This window comes from Prosopis cineraria, unplaced genomic scaffold (genome assembly GCF_029017545.1).
Source record: "Prosopis cineraria cultivar Desert tree isolate PC_DT_omini unplaced genomic scaffold, ASM2901754v1 PC1257, whole genome shotgun sequence".
In the NCBI taxonomy this organism is placed as follows: domain Eukaryota; kingdom Viridiplantae; phylum Streptophyta; class Magnoliopsida; order Fabales; family Fabaceae; genus Prosopis; species Prosopis cineraria.
The window spans coordinates 1-27,191 of NW_026556582.1; the positions used below are offsets into that span (position 1 = coordinate 1).

Sequence of the window (27,191 nt, forward strand, 5' to 3'; positions counted from 1 at the left end):
TGAGGAATGAGTACAATCACTTAGTAATTGAAGTGATCCTAAGCTTATACAATTGTAATTAATTATATATGCAAATGGCAACAACAATATTTTCACAATTTTGTATGATTTTTCATGAGCACAAACTAGTAACCATGTGGTCGGGCACAACACTTATTATCTCACACACACACAAACAATCGCTAGTATACATGTGGGCGCATAATAGTAACAACTATGTGCCCTTATTAAATCACATTGGACCATAATAATAACAATCATATGGTCGGTAATATGAAATACATGATCAATAAACAACCTTATATACTTCTGATACCTCTGACATGAAACTGGTGGCTATTTAGGTGGCTATATCCCTGATTCAGACTAACCAAACCTTTCACTCATAAGAATTTACCTGGCCAAGACTACCTTACTCACTTGTGATTCATGATTAGGTTTAAGTCCCTAATAAACAAGTAGGACTTGAATCTATAGGACAGTTTCTTAAAGAATAAGTGGGACAGTCTCCAATAAATTGTGAAATAATGGTTTACCTTCCAATTCCAATGGTTGACAGCTAGCTGACTTTCGATTCCGACGATAAGTCACACCATTACCAATAGACTTAACACTACTTCTCTCCTTAGGCAAACTCCTGCCAAAATGATCATGCCATGCACACGTTAACACATATTATGCGAAACTAATAAAACTATCACATCATACCATACTTATTATAAATAATCTCCACCATATTCAACACATCTTAATATCTATTTCAAATACATACATACATACATACATACATACATATATATAGATACATGTGTGGGTGTGTTGTTGTGTGTGTGTGTGTGCATGCATATGCTTACTCAAGCCTCAATGATTTACTAACACCAATTAAATATAGTTCAACAAATGATTAATTAATAAGCAATTGTACAAGCTAAATTTTTTCGGTTACATCTAATATTTGAGAGGTCAAAAATTTACCCCTCAATTACCAATACTTCCAAGCGCTAATGAATGGCTTTAACATTGCCAAGATCGATTAGTCTACAATTTTAACCATAAGGATAATAATTTATAATCCTTATTTGGATAATTTAAAAGCACTCTAAGTCAACATGCCAAGCTTACCCAAAATCATAACCTCACTTTCAAGCATATTTATTTGGTCTACTAGCTTTCTTTGACTCACATTATCATTAATGAATCATTTAGCCACCATATTAATGGCCATTAAACACTCTCAACAACCCTCATTTGACCTAAATTTTAGCCATTAATAACCTCTAACCACTAAGAGTGTGTAAAATCATAATTACTAGGTTTAAATAACCTAAAAAACTACTATTAGCTCTCTATTTTAGTCAATAGATTCGAACCCATAGTCATTTTGGATCAAAAATCATCAATCCAACTTAAACCCTAACTCAACTCTTCAATAAAATAAAGAATAATGAAGGAAGAAGACATAAGAGACTTGCTTTAGTGTTTAGAGGCTCCAAAATATCTTCAACAATCCTTATACTTAAACCCTAGCAAAGCTTAGTTAATGCTCTTCGTCTTCTCCTTCCTTCCTTCTAATTTCAAACTCTAATGCAGAGCAACTTATATAAAATTTTGGCCATGCATTGAAAGGTCCTTTCTTCACATTTTACCACATTTATGCCACGACGGTTGTGTTGCTTGCTGTAGCATGTGGCTAGAGTTGGGAAAATAGGTGGGCCTAGTCTTTATAGGTCTGGCCCTTAAGGGCCTGAGCTCTAAAGCTTGGTTTCTCATTTTTAACCCCATTTCTCAAACCTGACCCTTATGTGAAGGGCTTAGGTCGAGCTCGCAAGCCGTGTTTTAAAGAATAAAAAATTAAAATAAAATTAAGCATTATAAATTAATTAAAACATTTTGAAATTAAAAAAAATCAAAATCCTCATAAATTTTTAGAAATTAAACAACACACATTTAGAAGTCTAATAATAAAATTTAAATATTGGTTAAAAAATAGTTTTTTTTTATAAATACACAAACATAATAATTATAGAAAAATAAAAATATAAAAAATTTTATACTATACATTGATATTTATTAAATAATATTACATTAATTTTAGAATAAATTAAAATTAATAATAATATAATGCGTGTAGGATCAGGTAAGTATGTCATTAGCTTCAAATACGTGTTCCACTAAAGAAAATAATAATAATAATATAACAGGGCTTGAAGTGCAACTTGAGTCCAAGCCCTTTTTTACAAGATTTATCAGGACCAAGCCCTCAAGCTTGATTATTTTAAAAAAAATTATTTCCAAAGCTCGAACCCTTATTTAAATATGGTCTCCAAGCTTGGCCCTTGTTCCTAGTTCTACATATGGCATAAAAACTTCCCTTTTCATATTTTCTCACTTTTTAACATCCAAATGACTTGGTTTCACTTCAAACTTGAATTTAAGGCTAAACACACCATGAAAACCACTCATTTAACCCTTTGGCCATAAACCATCTTAATTAACACAATTAGCTTAATTAGGCTGAGTTAATCAGGGTTACATTTCTAGGATGTTACAAAATCCATCAAAAGTAGGCATTTATGCTGAACAGAAATGAACATAATGTATAAATAATAAATATTAAGCAAAGAGGGTAAAATAGTAATTTTTCAACAAAGTGGGCCATATGCTACAGTATATGGTACAGAACCACAATCCCTTGCTTTGTGCCATGCACTAAAACATGTACACCATACACCACAGCTCATGTATTAGATTTTGCTATCAGATAACACAACTGGTGTGAGCTTCCAACATATGTCAATTCCACATACGATGTCTAATTAGGGTGATTCAGGTGCCCACATGAAACTTATTCAAAATTATAACTATTGACATTGGTTTCATTTCAATCTAATATTTTATTTGAAAATTAAACACCCAGATGTAAAATAATCGTTTTCTATCATTTTCATTCACCTAAGTGTCCCAAAACCAAACCTAATGTCATTAGCCACTTTTAGACCTTCATCACATGCAATGGGACTTTTAACACCTAATTAAACAATGATATCATAAAAAAAAATGTGTAATCACAAGTTTGGCCATTGAATTGCCTATTACCATACACAATAGAGCTATTTTTACATTCTCACACATAGACACACTTTAGGCCAAACTACACATAATAACCACATCAAATGTGCCATTATGCACTTGAAATAGTATCTTAACCCTCATTTACCAAAATTTACCATACATAACACATATACATATTTTTGGGCTAAGTTAGACAAATAGTTATTCAAATGCTTTAAACATTATGCATATATGTAATTCTAAGACAACTTATGTACAAAATAAAATTCCTAAGTAGTCAAATTCATTACATCAACTCAGTTGGGCTAACAATAGTCCCACTACCCTTGGCCCAAATCTTTACCTCTACTACTTCCAATATGAGGACCTATAAAAAAATATGATAACCATAAGTGAGATAAATATTTCAGCAATTAAGATAATTCACCATTATTTATTAATAGGAATAACTATAAACAAATAAACAAAATAATTGTAATGGACTCACAAATGCTATTATTTATACTCATTTTCATAAAACCATTTACAAACAATTGCAAAATCATCTATCCCCCCCACCCCCGCATGTACGTGTACACGCATGCACATGAGATGAGGTCGCACCCTCAAGGGCACTAAGGAATTTTTAGATTACTTAAATGTCCCATAGTAATAATCTCAAATACATTGCTATATTAAAGGTCCCATGATGCTAGTTTGACTATATAAATTTTATTTTCATGCATCTCTACACACTCAAGTGAACTTCCACCTCTAGTATAATCATGCCACTTTTTACACGCATAGAATCCCATGTGTTTTCACACACATGCATTTATATATATATATATATATATATCCCCTAATTTACATTTTAAAACCATATGTAAATATAACTTAATAAGTACATTAAACCCTTAATTAGATGCTAAGACATGCAAGTTATAAAACATAGCATGAATCATAAATCATTTTCACATTTACTTATAGATAGTGAAACTAGTTAATAAATATAACAAATTATTTGGTTACCTTAACCCTTCTGCTTTTAAAAAGATTACCTATGGTGCTTTCAAACCTTTAGCTTCCCTTTTCAATATGCCAATGCATAATTGATCCACATAATTAACACTATAAGTTAATTATCAAATTGACTAAAAGCACTAATTAACACAATTAATCATAACTAACCTCCCAAACATTCTTACTTAATTATCTTAGGTCCCAACTACTTTCTTTAAACCTTCCACCTCTTCTATTAGCTTAAACATAATTCATACCAACATTTTCACCCTTCTAAACCTTTCAAGTTAAGCTAAGCTATGCCTATAGTCTCAAAGCTTAGTTGTTAATTTCTTGACCAATTGTAAAACTTTAGTTTAACACCTGAGGGTCTTTTAGTTACCAAGGGTAAGAAAAAAACCCCTTAAAAATTTCTAATATAATTTCTTTATAATCCTTAAATCAAAAGAAATTAGGGTAGAACATGAACTTAGGATGATGCAAAACTTACCCAATAAGTGACAAGTCAGAAATATCCTCCAAAACTCCAAAACTTACCCAATATGCCCTTCTCCTTCTCCTTTGTTCTCTTCTTGTCTTTTCCTCCGTTATCCACAAGTTAACTCACGCACATATTAATCCAAATTCTGTGCCATATGCTATGGTGCATGTGGCGTATGTCACGATGTGTGACACAATAAGGAGAATCTCTACTACTCGCACGCCTCACTTTGGAATACCATCTTTTCACTCAATCCTATCCGTTCAATCAACCAATATTCCAAAAATATCAATTCACCATCCAAAATCCTAATTATCTAATTAATTCACTAATCTATCCTCAATTAGTAATTAGTTTTTGAATTAAGAATTTAGGGTGTTACATAAGGGAAAGAGATATAAAAATCAATAACAAATTGAAATATTTTTTTTTTAATTTTTTTACTAAAAGAATGGATAGAAAAAATATAAATATATGGAAAAAAATGGATGAATGATATGTGGAAGAAAGAATGAACGAATGAGAAAGATGAATATAATAAATAATGAAAACCGCAATGAAAGTAAATGACATATGGAAGAAAGATAGAATGAATGAGAAATATTAATAAGGTAAATAATGAAGAACACAACAGAAGAACATGGTTTAAGGACACAACTTGAAAAGGAAACCAAGGCTCTGATTACCAAAAGATAGTAGGCAACTAAATGATTGCTCACGATAACTCAAAATCCCATAGTGTTTCATTTCATGGAGAACGCCACTAATTGAAATAGCTTCATAATTGAAAGAAAATTATAAAATTCAATCAATTTTAAAAATACAAATGGCTAGACTTTTGAAACCTAAATGACATAATCCTAGCTAATCTAGGATTGCAAATTGATAGATCATATTCTTAATTGATATATTTTATCGTAATTTGAATCTAAAATAAGATAAATTAATTTTCCTAAACTCAAATTTGAATTTAGAATAAAATAAAATAATTTTCTAAATTTAAAAAAGAATACTAACTAAACTAATTGGACTCATGGGTCTAAGTATCTTGAGTTAGGCCTAACATGCTAAGAGTCTATCTTGGGTCTCCTAAAATTCCATTCACCTTCAAGACTCCTTGATCATTTATAACATCCCTGATTAATGAATTCAAGGCTTCTTTCATCATCATGGCTCTAGATCTAGTCATTAGTCCTTCAATACCCTGTAATGAATCAAATGTACGAAATGTCAGATTCTAACCCGTTCCTTGATTCACATCATTCTGCCTTCTTCTCATTTGTTTTGCTATGTGGGTGCTTAAATAGTTAAGATTGTGACTTATTTCTTTCCTTTCTTTACTTCCATGAGAAATGTGGAGGATGAGGATTTAATTTTCTTGAGTCAAGATTGATTTATCCATTGAAGAAATGGAACTTGGAAAGCTAATTTATTTATATGTTCATGTTAGAAATTTTTTGGGGAATGGAAGGGGATAGGAAGAAGTTTGGTAATAGTTTGAGGTTTATAGCCCACAAGGTGTTTAATAAAATGACTAAGAGGGAGTTTTGTTATCTAATGACTTGATATATAAGATGATTATATTGTTGATTAAATAAACCATCAATAAAAGAAAATTATTCTCTTTAATAAGAATTGGAAGTTTGATTAGTTCAAATATTAATATAGGACAACCATTGGAAAGGGAATTGAAGAGGAAAAGAACTTGGTCATTTGATCTAAGCATTGTGTAAAATATATGTGATAGCTATATCATCGTTGATTAAATAATATTGAAAGGATTTCTTTCTTTTATTTCTCTAAATTGTAAGAGTTTGGATGGTAAAGAATGCTTGAGGAAGTGACAATGATATTATTTGAATATTAAAAATTTAAGGACAAGGCATTGTTACTCAAAGATTAGTTGAAAGTAAGTTATACACTTGAAAACTCTATAGGTAAGTGAGTAGTGTCCTAGTTAGCTTACTATTAAATGTTTTTTATTGAAATATTACATTTTTATGTAAGTCACTTAATAACTATGACAAATATTGGGTAAGTTGTTAATTAAATTACTTTATCCTGTGGAAATATGAAATTAGTGGCAAAGAATAATTAAGTTACGACCTGTACATATATTTTTCCTTATGAGTTATTTTTTCAATATTGATGAAATTATTTTGACTAGCATTAGAAATTTTGGTTACCAAATAAATGCAAGAATGGACATTATTTATGAAATTTTATTTTGACAAGTATTGAATTAATTCTTAAGATGATTTATGTGAGTTTGGTATTAAGAATGAAATTAGTATTTTAGACATAACTATTTTTTGTATGTTTGAAAAGTGATTTTGAGAGGACTTTAAACAGGTTACTATTGCCAATTGCATTTTGATTAGCCCTAGGCACACCTTAGTTAATGACTAACTAGTTTGATTTTCTTAAACTTTATTCTCCCATTTGATATTCATGTGTACCACATGTGTGTATGATTTTCAAGGCTTCAAGTGGCATTAGATTAATATTACCCTTAGGGACCATGTGCCCATGCTTGGTTTAATTGTTGAGGTTGTGTTTAGTTAGCATTAGTTAGCATTATCCTTGTGGATTGTATGCCCATGTTTGTTTTCATGTTATAAGCATTGTTCTATTATTTAGCCTCATGGATTGTGTGTCCATGTTTGTTACTTATTTTGTTAAGTCCCCAAAATTATAAATTTTTAATAAGCTTGTGTATTTAAAATTTCAATGGTTGTAGTTATTAAGTGTATTATTTTTATTCACATATGAATAATTTGTTTCTCCTCAAGCATAATAGAATCAAGTAATTTTAGTTCACCCACATTTTATGGCTATGATTAAGATTTCTAAATTTAGTGAGTTTATTATATTGAATTATCCTCTTTTTAATTATTTTACATAATTATTTGAGTTTATTATTTTTACTCTTTTAAATTATATTTTTAGGGCTACTATTCATTGAAAAGTTATTTTTGGTCTCAAATTTATTAACTGACGCTGAACCTCCTGCCTATCACTAAAGGACTTACAATTATGCTGGGTGAATACTTATTTTGGAATTGCCTTTCCTTTCGATGTAAATTTTGAAGTCTATGTATTACATTTTTGGGAACATAGTTTAGGGTGCTCCATGATTACTATAGTTAGGGTCTCAATCTTTTATTACATTGTCTATCTGCTATTGGGGAGCATAGCTCCTTATTCTAATTATTATTTTGTACTCCCTTTGTTAAAAAATGTAAAGCATTTTTTTGAAAAATTGAATGTTAAAAATGTAAGGTATTTTTAATCTTTTGAGGTGTAATCGTTGCCTTTTTTAAGAAGTATACCTATTAATAGTGACTTTATATTTATTTTAGGAATGTTTAATAAGGGTAGATATAAAAAGATAAAATTAGTTTGAAAGTAGATAACTACTTTATTGGAGGGTGAGATTCAATTAAAAATACCTTATATTTTTTAATGGAGGGAGTAAAAATTTTGTAGAGATTTGAAGATGTCTCATTTATAGGAGAAGGGCTGTTGAAATTTCTACAAAAAAATTTGATATTTTGATTTATGTGAAAATTACACACCCACACAATCATGTTAATAGTGTGTCCAATGCGTTAATTTGGATTTTCCTTAATTAAGGCATGAGGGATGTGTGTTTGTGCATATATGCCATGCTTGTCTCACCTGATTTTTGAATGTGATAATTGTTGCTCCTCAAGCATTCTCTTCTATTTGTTCTCAAGTTGGTATTTCCCATTCTTCATTGTTGCAATCTTTTCATCCTTCAATTATCATTATACAGCTTAGGAAAAGGATTTTTACACTTGGAAAAAGTTAGTTATTAGCCTAAGGCTTCAAGATGAACTAGATATTAAGAATCCCTTAGATTTAAAGCATCCATGTGCCCCTTTCAGTTGAAGTTTTTGATGCCTACCAAATCGAAAGTGGCCATCACGATCTGCTCTTGCTCTTGCTCATCCACTAAAACTCATCCACATGTTTCAACCCTAATCCTGCGATCATTTAGTTCCAACCTCTATTCATACTTGTGTTTCAACCTTTAATTCTAACCTTCATTTTCTCATCCAGGTATTTCAAATTCCTATAAGTTATTTGAAGAAATTTTTTTTCTAGCCTCTATCTATGCTCCTTTAAATCATAAACAAACTCATTGAAACTTGTAGAAAAAAATAATTGCAAATACCTATAGGTTGTATTTGGATAGGTGGATTTAGGTTAGGAATTGAAATTTGAAATCTCACATTTAAAATTCATAAATCTTAAATTTTTGTTTAGAAGATATAAAAAAATTTTTAAATCATAATATTGAAATCCTTTATTTGAATTTTAAATAAAAAAATTATATGTTTAAATTTAAAGGCAACTTGGATGATGTCAATGGTTCAGTCCAAGTCAAAGTTGATGGTCTAATCCCAATTAGGGGTGGTGGCCTAGTCTTGGTTGATGCCAGTTGTCCAAATGCCAATGACATCAGTGGACTAGTCTCAATCAATAGTGGTAATTTGGTCTCAGTTGACATAAACAGTCTGATCTTAATCAAAGTCAATGGTCGGGTACTAATCAGTAACGGTGGCTTCGTTTCAGTTAATGTTGATGATCCCATCTTGTTCAACACTGATAGTTTAGTCTTTTCAACACCGTGGTCCAATCTTAGTCAGCGTTAGCGATCTAGTCCTAAATGACAGATAATACAAGTCTCAGCCACTATCAACGGTCGATCCCATTAGTAGAGATATGGTCACGTTTGTTGTTGACAATGTGATCCTAGTTAATAGTGGTAGTCTGGTCATGGGTTATAGTGTTCGGCTCTAGACCATTCCTTATTAATAGCTATATTTGGTGTTAGATGATGAAGGAAAACAATTGCAAATGATGATCATAAACTGGTCCTGGATGGTGGTGGTAGTAGTGGATAGACACTAGTTGGAGGCAGCGAATAAGCATCAGAAGACAACAGAGCACCAATATTGAAAGGCTATAGTGGACCAACACTAAATGATAGCAACAACAGAGGACTGGCATTAGGTGGCGGTAGAGGGTGATTGAAAATGAATTGAAATTTAAAATTCTAGTGTGTAAAAGAGATTTAAATTATAAATGAATTAGATTTAAATATGGATTTGGATTTTCAAAAAAATCTAAATCCATAAATTCCCATAATCTAAACAATAGATTTGATTTAAATATAAATTCAAATCTAAATCCAAATTCATATATATCCAAATATAATTATAAGTTATTTGATAAAATTTGCTTGTCTTTGATAGAATTAATACTCTTGTTTTGCTAGATGAGATATTTCATTTATTGAGGTTTAAAAATACTACGTGTTTTTAGAATTTTAGATACTTTTATCTGGGGTTTAAAATCTATTTGAGGTTTAAAATCTGGGGCTATGTTTATTATTGTCGTCTGCATGATATAATATAGAAACAAATTCTAGCAACAAATCTAGCAATAAAATTCTAAGAGCACCCAAAATTCTAAAACATATAGTATTTCTAAGCTTGGGTATATAAAATATCTCATCCAACAAAACAGGAGCATCAATTCTATCAAAAGACATCCAAATTTCATCAAATAACTTATAGGTATTTGAAAATTTGGGATGAGAAAATGATGCAGGCTAGAATTAAAGGTTGAAACACGAGTAAGGATAGAAATTGAAACCAAATGATTGTGGGATTTAGGCTAAAATATGTGGACGATCTTTAGATCTAAACGAGTTTCGATGGACAAGCTAGAGCAAAAGCAATGACCACTTCCAATTTGGTAGGCATTGGCAACTTTAATGGAAAGGGATGCATAGATGCTTTAAATCCAGATGACTTTGGAACCTTCGACTAATGACCAACATTTTTCCTAGTGTAAGAATCCTTTTTTCCAAGCTGTATAATGACTAAATTGGAGGACAAAAAGATTGCAACAACGGAGGAAAGGAAATACCAACTTGAGAACAAATAGAAGAGAAAGCTTGAGGAGAAATAATGGAGGGGATTGGTAGACATCAACAAACCATGGCATGCGAAACCCTTGCTTAACGACAATGAAGGAGACAATGATAATGACCCACGATGTACCTTTGGTAGTTAACAGCGAGGGTTGGCAAAAAACAATGATTCTTGGTATAGGGGAGTGTCTTTGTCGTGAATAAGAGAGGTTTTATTGGAGGAAGAGAGAGTTTTAAAGGTTACAAGACATAACAATTCATAAAAATATAAGGAGCTGAATTTTTTTTTAAAGGAACAATATAGCTGTTATTTCAAATAAATGCTATATAGTCTATGGGATTAAAAATTTTAAAAAAGAACTCTATATAGTGTTTATTTAAAGTAATCACGATTGTTGATAAACAATCACTATATAGTCTATTAGAAAAAAAATAAAAAAATAAGACTATAAAATGGTGATTCATATTAGGATAATCGCATTTAAGTATCTCCCAAGAGAATTATCCGCAAACAAAGACCAATGAAAAATGGGAAAAGGAGTGTTTTGCCCCTAAAATTTTCTAGAAGAGCACCCAATACTCTAAAATATTTCGTCTAGAATTTCTGCCCCTGCTACTACTATTATTGCCACTGTTAGTGTTGCTATTACTGCTTTGTTGTTGCTGTTATTATTGTTGTTGCTACTCTTGCTATTGCTACCACTGCTCCTATTACTACCACCACCACCAATCTATGTTGTGACATTTGGACTGAACACATCACTTAAATGCATGGGAAAAAGGAGAAGGAATGTGGCTTGCATTTCCTAACTAGATCTAAATACTATTTTATTATATCTGGCATCTATAAAATCCTTTAGTAGTTGAAGAGAATCTATCTCTCCTCAACCAAAAAAGAAAGACATCGCCTTCTAAACCAAAACATACAGCGAGACTGAGAGAAATAAGCTGAAGGCAAGCAAAACATAAAATCACAAAGTTAGAGACACAATATTGACAAATGATGGGAAAGAATGAGAGGTATAGCAATAAATCAATGTGTAGTCTATGGTGTAAGTAAAACCTTTAACTCAACTTTTTTGTCACAATGGACGTCAATGATGATGATGGTTCATCTCTACTTTATGTAATGATGATGATGGTTCATCTCTACTTTATGTCTCAAAAATAAAGTTAAGCATAGAGAGCTAGGCTATTTTAAAATGACATTATTCCTCGGGGTATTGCATTTACTAATTCATAATCACACTCCTCTCATTGCATCTCCAATCTTCTTATTGCAAAACCTTTACATTTGCAAAAATCTTCAAGCTACAAAGCCTGTCACGCTCTAAAATAGAGGATGATTGAAACGAAATGTGAATTGTACCATGCATCTCTTAAGCTTCAAATTAAAAAATCTTTCCAATTCCAAAACATATTAAATTTTATAATAAAGTCATGACACCCTCAATAATATTCATTATAATGAAAGCTTTAATAAGTTTTTAAAAATTTCAACAAAATCTTCCCTACAAATAGAATCTCCCTAAATCTCTAAAACAAAAAATATTATCATATACATTCAACAATTCAAAGATACACTCCCCATCTAGAGTTAGTCAGCATAATAAAAAAAAATTAGGACCCTAGTTATAGTTAACATGGAGCACCTAAACATAAATTTAAAATAAAACACATAATTGAACATTTAATTGTCAAAAGAAAAGGCATTTTCAAAAATAAAATATTCACCCAACACAATTTAAGCCCCTCAATGATCAACAGGAGGTCCAGTGTTAGCTAATGAATCTGAGGTCAAAATATTTTTTCAGTGAATAACATCCCCAAAAATAAAATTTAAAAGAGTAAAATAATAAACTCAAACAATTAAATAAACAAATTGAAGAGACAATAATTCAATATAATAAACTTATTAAATTTGTAAATTTTAATTATAACCATAAAATGAAAGTGAACTAAAAATTGTTTTATTCTATCAACTTGAAGAAAACAAATTATCTACATGTAAATTAAAGTCATAAATTCACCAATTAAAAGCATTGAAATTTCAAATAACAAATGTTTAGTAAAAATATAAAATTTTGAGAACTTAACAGAACAAGTAACAAACATGGACACATAATCCACGAAAATAAAATAACTAAATGTGGCTTGAGCCATAAAAACATATGTACACACATAGTCCATGAAGATAAGTAATCAGACATGACTGAAACCATGAAACAGACGTAGACACACAGTCCACAAGGGTAACTAACCAGACATAGTTGAAACTACAAAACATACACATGTATGAGACCCACAAATAACAAATATGAAAATAGAGCTCATGAAATCAAACTAGCTAGTAATTCACTAAGGCGCGTCAAGAGCTAACAAAACTGCCATTAGCAACCAGTGTTTTGCTTAAAGTCCTCTAAAATTATTTTTTTCAACCCTGTGAGAAGAATAGTCACTTTTGAAATACCATTTACATTCTCAATATTAGACTTGCACGAATCATTTCAAACTTCAATTCAATGCTCGTCAAAATAAAATTTTATAATTAATGTGCATTATTACATTGAACAGATAACCAAAATTCTCCAAAGCTAGTCAAAATAATTTCACACATCTTGAAAATATAACTCAAGGAAAATACATGTGCATTCCATAACTCAGTTATTCCTTGTGCACAATTTTTTATATTTTCAAAGAATAAAATAGTTTAATTATCAATGTATCCAACACTTATCATAGTAATTAAAAATAATCCACATAAAAATGTAATATTTCAATAGAAGATATTTTATAAATAGATTAATTGAAATGCTATTCACTTACTTAAAATTCCTGGAATTTAAATTTTTCACCTCTCCACTTTAAACAATTTTCTCCTCTCCCAACACTCTATAAATTACATTAAAATTTTATTCAACTCTCATCCAGAATAATAATTCCTTTTTTACATTCCCCAATAAACAACTATAATAAATTTAAAACTTTATAACCAAAATTTTATACTAAAAAAATAATTCCTCCTTAGTATTTTGTCATAGTATCAAATATATATATTATCTCAAATTCTCTCATAACAACTCTCATATTAAAATATTTTCTCAACAAATTATCGATCTCCAAGAATTTCAGTAATCACAAATTACAAAGTCAAACGTCCTTTGCAAATTTCAAATTAAGTTTATAGATTAACATCTAAGCTAACTACTTTCCACGAGAATCAATAAAATTTCAACATCAAATTTAATTCTTCTAACAAACATTTCAACAACCGTCTCACATCCATCAATATTTAAATTTATATTTAAGTTATTTTCTTTTAATTTTTACCTTAGTAAATTCTTCAATAATAACCAATCCAAACAAAATTAATTTAACTCGAAACTTATGACCCATATACATGTCTCTGTGTGTAAATATTATTATCAAACTTTAAGATAAATTCCCAACTCAAATTTAAATCTTCTCCTACTTTCATCAGTACGGGCAGCAACAGAGCAAGTATAAAAATTTCTATAATTTTACTCATCAACTTACTCTTTAACTCCCACATGCTGTTAAGAAGTAATGCTCAATAATTCTCACCTTAATCCCCAATAATAGCAGAGGAAGAAGAGAACAAGAGGCACTGCTAGCCGAAGAAAAAGAGAAGACAAATTCACAGCTGAACAAGGAAGAGGGAATCATAAATTCTTGTCACTCCTAACATGAACAGAGATTCAGCACAAGAAAAATGAGAGAAATGTGAAGTGCTTCACCTTAAATCCACGGTAGAAAGCAAGAAGAAAGGAGATGGTTTAGATGGCTGCACAGGGGAGAGGGAAAACCGAACACAGCTCGTAAAAGAGAGAAGAAATTGAATTAACAGCAGCAGATCAAGCTCGCGATGGCAAAACCAACAGCTCCTGCAACTCGATTTCGCACCCCCATCAGCAAACTTGGAACGCAAACGATCAAGACAAAAGAACAACCGAAGAAGACAGACAGAGTCAGGGAGACACGATGGAGGACCTGAGCTTTGCACAGCTTTGACGAGGCTCTACTTCTGCCAGCGACCACCAGGAACGGGAGGGAAGAGATGAAGTGCAGGGGAAAGATGGAGAAATGGATGAATCAGCTCTTCTCTCTCCTCCAAGATCTAGAAAAATCGAGCAAGAGGAGGAAATATATTCAGATTTCAAGAAACATAATTCAGTAATTTCATAAAATAAAGAGGATAAAAAATCTCCCTTTAGCCATTCGAGCTTGAGACTTATCGAGAGGATGCTTGTACAGCTACCACTGCACCGACTTTCTTTCTTGTCATACTTGTTCCATGAATTAATACAATTATCATTAAAACATAATATTACATAATAATTTTTTTAATTACTGGATTATTACAAAGCCACTGGTCATTTTATATTTTCCATGGATTCTATGACAAGTCATGGAAGAACAGAGAGAGAAGCCAATTGAGATTGATGAAATCAGAAGCAGAAAGAATATATTGCTCATGAAAGATGATGGAGGAAGAAGAGTGTCTATCATTAGTGAATAAATTGCGGTGATCATCAAATAACAAGGCATGGAGACGGATCATTTTCATCTGTTTCCTGGCCCAATCTGTTGACATTCTCCTGTTAAAGGCCACTTATCATTGAAAATAGGGCCCACTAGAGAATTTGTAACTACCGTTTGGAGGATTTAACGTTAGGTTAGCCAATACGCTGATTTAATTACTTAAGGGACAAAGCTTCAAAGGCAAAAATGAATCTTTACTTATGTAAAATTTTTTGTTGTTAAAATGGTAATAAAAACTTATTCTTTTTCTGAATGGTGACTTATTGTTAGTCTTTATCTATTAATAATTCTCTTGAGAGGTTTTTGGATGTAATTCTCTCGTTATATTAACTGTTATATAGACCAAGAGACTATCTAATAATTATTGAAAATACCTACTATAGTCTTTTAAGGCAAATCACGCCTCATTTATATTATGATTTTTGAAATAACCATTGTATAAGGGACATTATATACATACTACTTTTTAGTAGTGATATATATCATTGACTTGATTATATCACTTGATTACGTTCAGATTAGTTGAAAGTTGAAACTTTCTCATGGTAACTACATAGTTCAAGAGATTACTAAAGATTTTGCATAGAAGTATATGATTATGTATTATTTTAATTGCCATTCTTATAAGAACTATATTGCCCAATCTCATGCAAAATTACAATAGATTAATGGATTAAATAGTATTTTTGCCCCTCAACTTAAGAACATCTAATATCTTAAACCTTTATTTGGTGTAACTTTTCCTTTTAATTTTTGAAAATGGTATATTAAATATCCTATCATTAAAAAGTTAACTTTAACCATTAATTGACCCAACAAATTTCAAAAAAAAGACCTAAAAATTACAAAAAAGAATCTCAAAAAGGAATTAATTGATATTAATTCAATTTATTATAATTTGACTCAAAAATCACAATATCACAAGAATAAATCTAGTTCATGTGAAGAGTTTTGGTAGACAATCTATAAGTAATTTTGTAATATTTATTGAATTTAGAAATATACCTAAATACTAGTAAGCTCTAGGACTTAATTCACCCAAATCTTTTCTTTAAAAAAGCCTAATGATAATGAAATTGGCACTTTTGGTCACTAAAATGAAGGGAGAATGACAAATAGGTCTTAAAGAATACAATTTATTCAAGTTAAGTTTCAACTAATTTCCCAATATTAACAAAGTTCCTTGGTTGTTCAGTGGTAAAATATTAAGCCTACTAACTTTAGGAATTTGTAAGTTTGACTCTCAATTTCACAATTTCATTATGATAAATTTATAACTTATTTTTCACATTTTAACAAGGTTAAAAAATAAAAAATAAGCAATGCAAAAATGGAGGATCTATTTATTTTCTTGATAAGCCCACCCATATCCCATTGCATTCATTTTTTTCGTCAATATTATCTCATACATACATATTGAAAAATTGGAGAAAAAATTAGCTTGTGATGATATCAAACTCAATTATTCAAGTTGGTTCTTACAAGAGCACGAAATGTGGTTCTCAATAGGGCATCAAAAACAACAACAATATATCAAAGATGTGCACAATATCAAGGACGTAAGGTCTTCTATAAATCCTTAGAGCTATTATACTTAATACTTTTCAACAATAAAGATGAATATTTGTATTTCTTGTTAAAATTTAAAGAATAAGTTGCAAATGCATTACAATAAAATTGTAAATTTGAGAAGTAAACTTCCAAATCACTAAAGCTGTTAGACATAATTTTTTTTATTCAACATTAATGTTGTGCTTGGCAGGAGAGAAAAGTATGGGGAAGGGGAAAATGAGGAGAATTGAGATTTTCTCCTCCTTGGATATAGAGAGAAAAATGGGAGGGAGAGAAAATTGTGGGACCCACATATTTTTATTAATTTTAAAGGAAAAATTTAATTTTCAAATTTACTGACGAATCTTTTTATTTCTTACATGTTGCCTCCCTCCATTTTCCTTCTAATTTTCCCTCCATTTTAGAATTTAAATTATTATATATTTAGTAATTTAAGAAATAAAAATTAAAAATTGGACAAAATATTTTTTCTAGCATCGAATAAAAGAATTTATAGTTATATTTTTATTTAATCATTAACATGCATAATAAAAATTATACAAATAATATATTAAAATATTAAATTTTATTATTTATAAATATTTTTCTATGAATAATAAGGTTAATATTGTACATATGAAATTAACAATTTTTCATTCCACCTGCTTTCTCTCGCTTAGCCAAGCATAGAAGAAAAGAATTACATACCTCTAGTTAAATCCCTCAAATGTTGATAGTTGATCTAACACTTAAGCAAGTGTTGATCATTTTTTTACTAATATGGACTGAAAGGGGGAAAAATACCCATGAAATTGTCAATATGAGGCATCCAATAACTTAAAGTAAGAGGGAAGATAAGAATACCAATAATGTTATTTTAGTAGGTGCAATAGAGACCAATATATCAAATCCTTTAAATGTTGATTGTTTAACATATATCTAAGTAAACGTTAACAATTTTTTTGCTGATATGGAATGAAAAATATTCTCAAGTGAAATTCTGTTAATGCTGATCAGTTATCATTTGATAATGAGTCTCCACTTGAGGCTCTAATTTTGATGGCTGGAAAATATTGCTGTCATCAAACAAGTTAAATCATTTGCTTTTTTAAAACTCTAGTACCATTAAAGCTTCTTCTTGATGATCTGAATCGATAAAGGAAGTTTCTTGCAACTCAATTTTCTTTCCAACTTCATTTGCAACATCACATCTTTTTTCTACTAGTTCAATGTCTCAGGTTCAATGTCTAGCTGAGAAAGTTTTAAAAAATCATGCTTAATCGTCAAAAATTTCTATGAGAAGCTTTTACTTGAGAAATGTTTGAAGTCTTTGTTAAGGGTATCGCTAAATGGAAAGAAATTATGTGGCATAAATTTTGACGGATTGATTACTATTGCACCTACTAAAGTAACATTATGGGTATTCCTGTCCTTCTCACTTTGGGCTACCAGATATCTTTGGCTAACAATTTCATGAGTATTTTTGCCCCCCTTTTTAGTCCATGTCAATAATAAAATGGTCAATATTTGCTTGGGAATTTACTGAACGATCAATATTTGAGCAATTTAATGGATTGGTCACCCTTGTAGCAAATCAGGTAACATTATAAGTATTTGCCCTTTTTCTCACTTAGGTGACTAGATGTTTCTAATCGATGACTTTATATATATATATTTTTGTCCCTTTGCCCTTTTGTTGAGACTCTTAAATTAGTTGCGATTTGACGTAAGTTAATTGATCCCTTGAAACTTAACTATAAGTCTCCCTAAAATGTAAATTAACATTTCGCCAAAAAGAATTAGCATTTTACAAAATATTATTATTTTTTAAAATCAAATGTTTAAGTTGGGAAAAATATCCATGAAATTGACTGCCAGGAGTATTGAGTAGTCTAAAGTGACAAAAAGAAGGCAAAAATATCCATAATGTTACCTAAGTTAGTACAAGAGTGGCCAAGTTGTTAAATACCTCAAATGTCGATCATTTAGCGAACGCCCAAGGATATTGACTTTTTTCCTTTGACATGGAGTAAAAAAGGGTAAAAATATTTATAAAGTCGTTCACTAAGGACATCTAGTAGCCTAAAGTGAGAAAAGGGATAGGAATGCCTATAATATTACTTCAATAGGTGCGATAGTGACTAATCCATCAAAATCGATACTACATAGTTTCTTTCCATTTGACAATACCTTAATAGAGATTTCAAACATTTCTCGAGCGAAGACTTTTTGAAGAAATTTCTAATAATTTAGCATGATCTTTTAGAACTCTCTTATTTAGGCAATGAATTTGAGCTAGCAAGCTGGCCAGAAAGAGATGCAATATTGTAAATGAAGTTGGAAGAAAATTGAGCTATAAGGAACTTTCTTTATCAATTCGATCACTAAGAAGAAACTTCAATAGTACAATATTTTTTTTTAAAAAATGAGTGATTTAATTTGTTGTTCGGTTAAAATGACATTTTTACATTCATATTTTGTACATTTGAAAAATAGGAAGAAGAAAAAAAAAATGAAGGTGCTTTGAGAAGAAGGGAAAGTAGCAAAAGAAAAAGTGATAGTAGATATAATAGAAGTGGAACTAAAGAGATTATAGAAGAAGAAGAGGCAGATTGCCCTCCAATGCTACCTTTATTATCAAAACTAAAGCTTCAAGTGGAGACTCATCATCATATAATGACCTATTAAATTTTGCAAAATTCTACCTAGAAATATTTTTTAATTCACATCAGTGAAAAATTATCAACTTCTGCTTAGATGTCAGCTAAATGGTTAACATTTGAGGGATTTAACAGATTGATTACTGTTACAACTACTAAAATAATGTTGAGTCTTTATGTCATTTTTCTTACTTTAGACTATTGAATGTCTTTGGTCGACGACTTTATAAAAATTTTTACTTTTTTTAAGTCTACGTCAGTGACAAAAATAGTCAATGTCTGTTTAGGTGTTAACTAAATGATTAACATTTAAGAAGAGATTTAACATATTTATTGCTCTAACGCCAACTTAAGTAATCTTATTAATATTTTTATTCTTTTTTCTTTTTTAAAATTACTAAATACTCCTAATGGATCACTTCTTAGGTATTTTTGTTCATTTACCTGTTTGAGTTTCAACAATTAATTAGTCAGTATTGACAACGGATATTTTGTCGGCGCAATTACAAATGCAACGCCCAACAGCCATGCCACCGCACCTTTCTGCCGCTGTTATGATCGATGCCTTTCCAGTGACGGTAAGGTCAGTTTTCTTTTCAAATTTGGATGGCTGTTCTTCTTTGAACTGGTAATTATTTTACTAATCTCTAAAGTCAAATTCAAATGTTTAAGTGAGGGACGATGACAAGAAATGGAAATTTGAGCACTCCACCAATAAATGGTCGATAATCTATGAAGAAATTTTAATACTTCAAAGATTGGAAGAAGAAAATTCATCTTGACCTAGCTGAAAACAAATGACTTTCCTTTTTTACCCCTTAAAAATCTCCACTACCATTAACTTTTAATGCAATCAAAGGAATTTCTAGAAACGAGTAACGCTCATATCCCCATTCCTGACTTGTTCGTTGTTGTATTCCGTCAAAACCATAGAATTTGGCCTTAGCTTGGAAAACAGTTGTTCACAGAGTCTGGAGTTATTTTTATTTGAGTCCCTCTCTTTCTTCACTACCTGTTTGCAGGAATAATATCTTCAACAAGTTTTGCTTTTATTTGAACTCCTTTTTCCCCTTCGTTTTCTTCCCCAGTTTCTTGGTTGCACTGCTTTTTGTGGGAGAAAGGAGAGGGTACATATGCGTAATCTTCTTCTCTTTGGTTTTAGTCTTACTTGTCTATTTGTCCTTCATAAAACTTCATCAGCAGCAGATACCTTAACTCCAAAGCAATCTATTATAGATGGCCAAGAGCTTACTTCTGCTGGACAATTTTTTGTTCTTGGATTCTTCAGCCCTGGAAACTCCAAAAGTCGATATGTAGGGATATGGTATAAAAATATTACGCCCCAAACTGTCGTTTGGGTTGCGAACAGAGAGAAACCACTGAATGACTCAAGTGGGAAAATCGCATTCGGTGCTGATGGGAATCTTGTTCTCTTGGATGGAAAAGAGAACCTTATGTGGTCTTCAATTTCCTCAAGAGCAATTCAAGCTCCAATTGCAAAGCTGCTAGATTCTGGGAATTTTGTTTTGATTAATGGAAAAGGTGATTCTGGAAGTTATATGTGGCAAAGCTTTGATCACCCTACTGATACTTTGTTACCAGGCATGAGGCTAGGTTGGGATAAGAATTCAGGCCTAAACAGGTACTTGACTTCTTGGAAGAGTGAAAATGACCCATCTAAAGGAAACTTTATCTACATCTTTGACCGTGTTGAATTTCCTGAAATAGTTCTTCGCGAGGGATCCATTATCAAGTTTCGGAGTGGAATTTGGAATGGTGTTGGATTAAATGCGGACATTTGGACATCATTTACAGCCTTCAAGCCAGAACTATCAGTAAGTGACAATGAGGTAGTATATTGGAATGACCCAGGAGATTTACTTACAAGGTATGTAATGAGATATGATGGGCTAGCTGAAAGATATATATGGGACACCCATACTCTAAAGTGGACTAATATCTATGAGGCAAGAAGAGACTCTTGTGATAATTATGGAATTTGTGGGGCAAATAGTATCTGCAATATCAATAGGATCCCTGTTTTATGTGATTGCTTGATTGGCTTCAAACCTAAATCTCAAGAAGAATGGAATGCATTTAATTGGTCTGGAGGATGCACTAGGAGGAAGCCATTAAACTGCACCCAGGTTGACAAGTTTGAAATGTTAAGCTGGGTGAAATTGCCAATGTTACTGGAATATTGGACTCAAGATAATATGACTCTTCAAGAATGTAAGATGAAGTGCTTGGAGAACTGTTCTTGTACAGCTTATGCAAACTCCGCTCTCAATGGAGGGCCTCATGGCTGCTTGATTTGGTTTGGCAACTTGGTTGACATGAAGGTTCTCCAAACTAGAGTAGGTCCACAACAGGACCTCTATGTGAGGTTAGCCGCATCAGAAGTAGGTATGTACTGATTCTACTGCTGCCTTAGTACAGTAGAAATTGCTGCTTTTACAATGTCTGTTCTAGTATAGAAGCAGAGAATTGGAATCCCAGCTTCTTCTCAGTCTTGCTCACAAACTTCAGCCTAGGCTTGTAATTATCTTGCATTGAACTGTTGCAGTGACATGTTATGTTATTAGCTCAACTTATATTTTCATAGCCAACCATTTGACATGGGCAGCATTGATAGAGACAATATGCTCATCTACTAATACTTCAGTGGACTTTATTATTGATACTCTTGCACACGCGTGCGTGTTTTTAAAGATGCGTTCATGCTTAGAATCATTATTGTCTTCATTTTTTTCATGGATGTGAAGGGTTCACTTCTACATCTAGTAAAAGGAAAGTAGCAATGGTGGCTATACTGGTGTCATTTTCACTGCTTGTGTTGTGCTTCATAGTGTACCTTGCCAAGAAGTTTAAAGAGAAGAAGACGCAGAAGATCACAAACGCCAATTTGGGTAAGATTCTTTGAATTGCTTTTGGATACTTGTCTTGTCAACCTGGATTGTGCCATCCAATAGCTACTTCATATCTCCTTTAAATCTGAATAGGGGATGTGGTTTGCTGCAAAAAACAAAAAATGATTGTTTCAGAGATTGAGGCAAAGAGCAGATGATTGACATAGTTCGGCGATGTTTCTCATTATTCCTTCAAAAATTGTGTAATGCTAGTTGGGTCCCTTTTTTGGCCATTTGGCAAATCTGTAATGCAGCTAATGTCAAATAGTCATTGAATTTTAAAAAGGTTTGTCAAGGAAAATCATGAAATGTTCGAACATGTTAAGCAATTATGGTTGTCTTACTGGGAATTGCTTCTCCAAATTGTAGGGCACGGAAACCATAGTGAAGAGCATTCATTGCCTCTCTTTGATATGCATACCATTCTAGCTGCAACTAACAATTTCTCTGAGGAGAATCAGATTGGAAAAGGTGGTTTTGGGCCTGTTTACAAGGTGATTCTTCTCCATAAAAATGCATTAACTATTCTTTTATTAACGTTGTAAATTTTACATATGCATATTAAAATTCAGGGCAAGATGTCAGATGGACAAGAAATAGCTGTGAAAAGGCTATCAAAAACCTCAAAACAAGGGATCCAAGAGTTTATGAATGAAGTTGGATTGGTTGCCAAATTCCAACACCGAAATCTTGTCAGGCTTTTGGGCGGATGTGTTCAGGGAGAAGAAAGAATGTTGGTCTATGAATACATGCCTAGTGGAAGTTTGGACCGTTTTATTTTTGGTAAGACCACCGCTTCAAAATTATAATTTGTCATAACAACATATGAAATTCATTATGGGGATTGCTTGCTAATTGAATACATTCCTGATAGAAGTTTCAACATATGTTCTCTTTTAATTTTACTAATTTTCTCTGTTACATCTAATTGAGCTTTGGCTAATTTTTCTTAGATCCTAGACAAGGAAGTCTTTTGAATTGGAGGAAGAGGTATGAAATCATCATGGGGATTGCTCGAGGGTTATTATATCTTCATCAAGATTCTAGATTAACTATCATTCATAGGGACTCGAAAACAAGTAACATTCTTTTAGACAATGACTTGCTCCCCAAAATCTCTGATTTTGGTTTAGCTCATATCTTTGAAGGAGATCATTCATCAGTAAATTCAGCAGTAAAGACACAAAGAATTGTTGGGACATAGTAAGTTGTATGATGGGTTAATAAAAGTTTTTCCATTATAAAGACTAATAAAATGTCTTAGTTGTGGAATGGAAAAACTAATGTTTTGTTGTGTTTGATAATGTGCAGTGGTTACATGTCACCTGAATATGCACTACGTGGACTATTGTCCTAAATCTGATGTATTTAGCTTTAGGGTTATAGTGTTAGAGATGTTGAGTGGCATAAAAAATAGTCGCTACAGAAGTCCAGATTACTGCCGTAATCTGTTGGGGCAGGTAACCTCATTTAGCTACATGCGATGCAATATCTATGTTAAAGCCTTTCCTTTGATTGATTTTCTTGGGAACCGGTACTTACATCTTGTTTCTCAGGTATTTCCCTCAAGTTTTCTATGATATTATATTTGAATATTTGTTTTTAACTTAGCTGCACATCATTGTACCCATCGAAAGAGCTCTTCCTCGCATGACAATTCATTTGAAGAACTTCATAGAATTGCATGTAAGTATTCTCTTTTTTTGTGATTTGTTCTCCATTACTAACTTCTTTTGCTGCATCTAGGCGTGGATACTGTGGAAAGAAAAACGGCCCTTGGATTTTATGGATGTAAATTGTGACTTGACAGATATGTCAACTGAACTAATCAAATGCCTGCAAATTGGTCTCTTATGTGTGCAAAAGTTCCCTGAAGATAGACCAACTATGCTGTCTGTGGTTTTCATGTTGTCCAATGAATGCATGGCACTTCCCGAACCCAAGGTTCCTGGATTTTTCATGGAGGAGTTTGGTGATTATAGTCAGGACCATTTTAGTAACAATGCTATGACTATTACACTTTTGGAAGCCCGGAATTAGGAACTTGCCGTGGTTTTATTCTTTTATGTTTGTAGTTGTAATATACAGAAATGCAAGACTTAATGCTCTTCAAATGTCTAAAACCATTCTTCTTTCTTCCTTTCCAGTTCCTATGTCAAGGTGATAAGAGAAAAGCTTGGACAGTTTGTCTTAATCTCTGGGAGGTCTCATTTTGATGAAAGTAAAACAGTTGTCTCATAACTATCTTAATCAAATGAAAATATAACTATTGATCCCTATAGTTTTAATGTGTTTTGGTATAGATTTTTATAGTTTTTATTTTTGTTGCTTTAGACCTTTCTAATATATCCTGTCTACAATACTAGTCCCTATGTTTTTTTTTTTAATATGCCCAAAAGGACAATGAGGTGGCACTAACAATATAAATATGCTAACGTTTGTCTAATGTCATTAATCTTTGTGTTAAGGAATTTTGATTCAAAAAATTAAAACATAAAACAAAATGGGGTGGACAACGTTGTTAACCTATTGAATTATAATTCTCCTTTAACACAAATTAATAGTATTAGTCATATGTCAGCATGTTTAACACCATTAGTACTATCTTAGTGTCCTCCTAGGCTTGTTCAAAAATAGAGAGACTAATGTTGCAAATGAGATAAACTAGGAGACTTGGAATTGACAAAAAAAAAAAAAAACTACAAGGATGTATTCCAAGACATGCTAAAACTATGGGAATCTATAATTATATTTTTCCAAAATAGTTAATTGAGGTTGGTTTAGTTGCTAAAAATTGATTTTATATTTTACAAATGCATGGGTTCAAATTTTGCTAGTAATGTGAGAATCTTGTTAGTGGTTACTCTGTAAATATATTTACAAGTGCTCGTTGAGTTGTGAAATTTCTTTTAGCCCTATTAAGTCTTTGGGATTCAATCAACCTGAAAAACACGAAAATTAGATTTAAAAAAATTGATCCCACAAGCATTAAACAATGGAAAATTTCCATAAATTCAGGAAGTTATTTGCAATATATAAATATGCCAGATAACTAAAAGCTTTTTAAACTATCAACTATCAAGAAAGCATCTACTCTGTGACTAAGCCTTGCTCTGTTTGCTTTCTTGAAGATAATATTAACATGTTGTTCCCTCAAGATTTTTAGGCTTGGCTTCGATAGAACAAAAACTGAGGGAAAAAAAATAGGATAGAGGAAAATCTCTCAAAATAGTAAAATTTACTTGAGAGTTTTTCTTCATAGCATTTTTTAACTATTCAAATTAAGGGTTAATGCAAATCGTGATAGTGTACTAGGAAATTCGATTTACATTTCAGGTCTCAACTTTTCAGTGTGTCCCAACAAAAACATTTTCCACATTTGTCCCACTCTCAAATAAAATATTGCTCGCCTTGATAGCTATATATATGCAAGTTGGTGATCAATACTGCTATCAAGTTAGAGAACTATAGACAAATTAAGATGTATTTTCTCTCTTATTATAGTGCACTAAATATTTATATTTTAAAACGAATGTGTTGCATTGAATATAATTTTAAGTGATTGATTGGTTTTTTTTTAATCCACAAATATCTTCCTATTAAAAATAATTTTACTTGAAGTATTATTGATCATTAAATGTGAACATATCTTTCAATAAAAAATTAAATTCTGATTTACCATATTGTGAAAGACATGTTTTTTTTTTTAATTAAACTCAACTTCTATTAACGATTGACTAATGTAACTTTTTTTTTTTTTTATTCCTTTGAAAGTGTGAATAGGTGAGGACTTTTATGCAAGCCGAGGACTTTGAAACTTTGTTTGGATGGCCATAAAAAAGAGAGGTTAGGTAAAAAAAAAGACAAAAAAACAAAAATTACAAAGCTTTGTCAAAATTATATATTTAAATGCAAACCATTTAGGAGAGACTTAGAAATTGACAGCTGTTTCGAATTATGTATGTTAACAAATTCAATAGGGTAGAAGACTTGAAAAGCAGAGCACCTGGTCAATAAATTATTCCTAGTTTGTGTAAATCACACGAGTCATACCTCTGAATAGATATGAATCTGACCTTGTGACAGAGAGAGAAAAATTGGATTCATTTAAATATATTATGCCTTCAAGAAACTTTTGGGAACAAATAACACTCATACCTTCATGATCTTTTATTTTATATTTGAATATCTATACACACACACACTTATATCAACACACATATTTATATATGTACATTGTGATCATACCCCATCCATCATATTCATTAATGTTGGCATGTTGCTTATCAACGGCAAGTAAACATGACACCCAAAAAAAAAAAAAAAAGTGTTCAGGGTCTCAGTTCTTGAACTTATAATTTAAAAACAAAATTGATTATGCATGTGAATATTGATCTTAGTCTTTCAACGTTCTGTTTTTTTGCATGTCTTATATATCCCTCTATTTAAAATGAGACGAAAATAGAAAAGAGAGAATTGCACGCGGAAGAAAAGTTTTTTTTTTTTTTTTCGCTGTGTTAACGGAAAACCAAAGTGAAAAATATCTTTTTTTTTTCTCTTCTAATTTTTTCCTTATTCTTATATTCTTCCCATTCCAAACAAAGCCTAAATTATCATTCATTTGTAGCATATAGCTTAACTTTAAAAAGTTATGCTATAAGTCAGATAATTTAACACTGTTAGTGCTACATTATTATTCCTTTGGACATATTTAAAAATAAAAAAACTAACATTATAAACAGAAAAACTATAGGTACTTGGAACAATGAAAAAAAAAATGTACAAGGATCAATAAGAAAACATAATAAAACTATTGAGACTAATAATTATGTTTTTTTTGTGTATTTTTTTTAATTGCCTTGCTAATAAGAACTGTGTTGCCCAATCTCATGCAGAATCACAGTACATTAATTCATCACCCATTTCTAAAAATGACTTGTAACTATAAAAAAAAAAATGAGGATAAAAATAAGTAATACACAATA

The 27,191-nt window shown here is 31.3% G+C and overlaps 1 pseudogene; it reads left to right on the forward strand.

Moving 5' to 3' along the window:
• Positions 1 to 19,791: 19,791 nt before the first annotated feature.
• Positions 19,792 to 24,400, forward strand: LOC129299680 (G-type lectin S-receptor-like serine/threonine-protein kinase At4g27290; annotated as a pseudogene).
• The last annotated feature ends 2,791 nt before the right edge of the window (positions 24,401 to 27,191 follow it).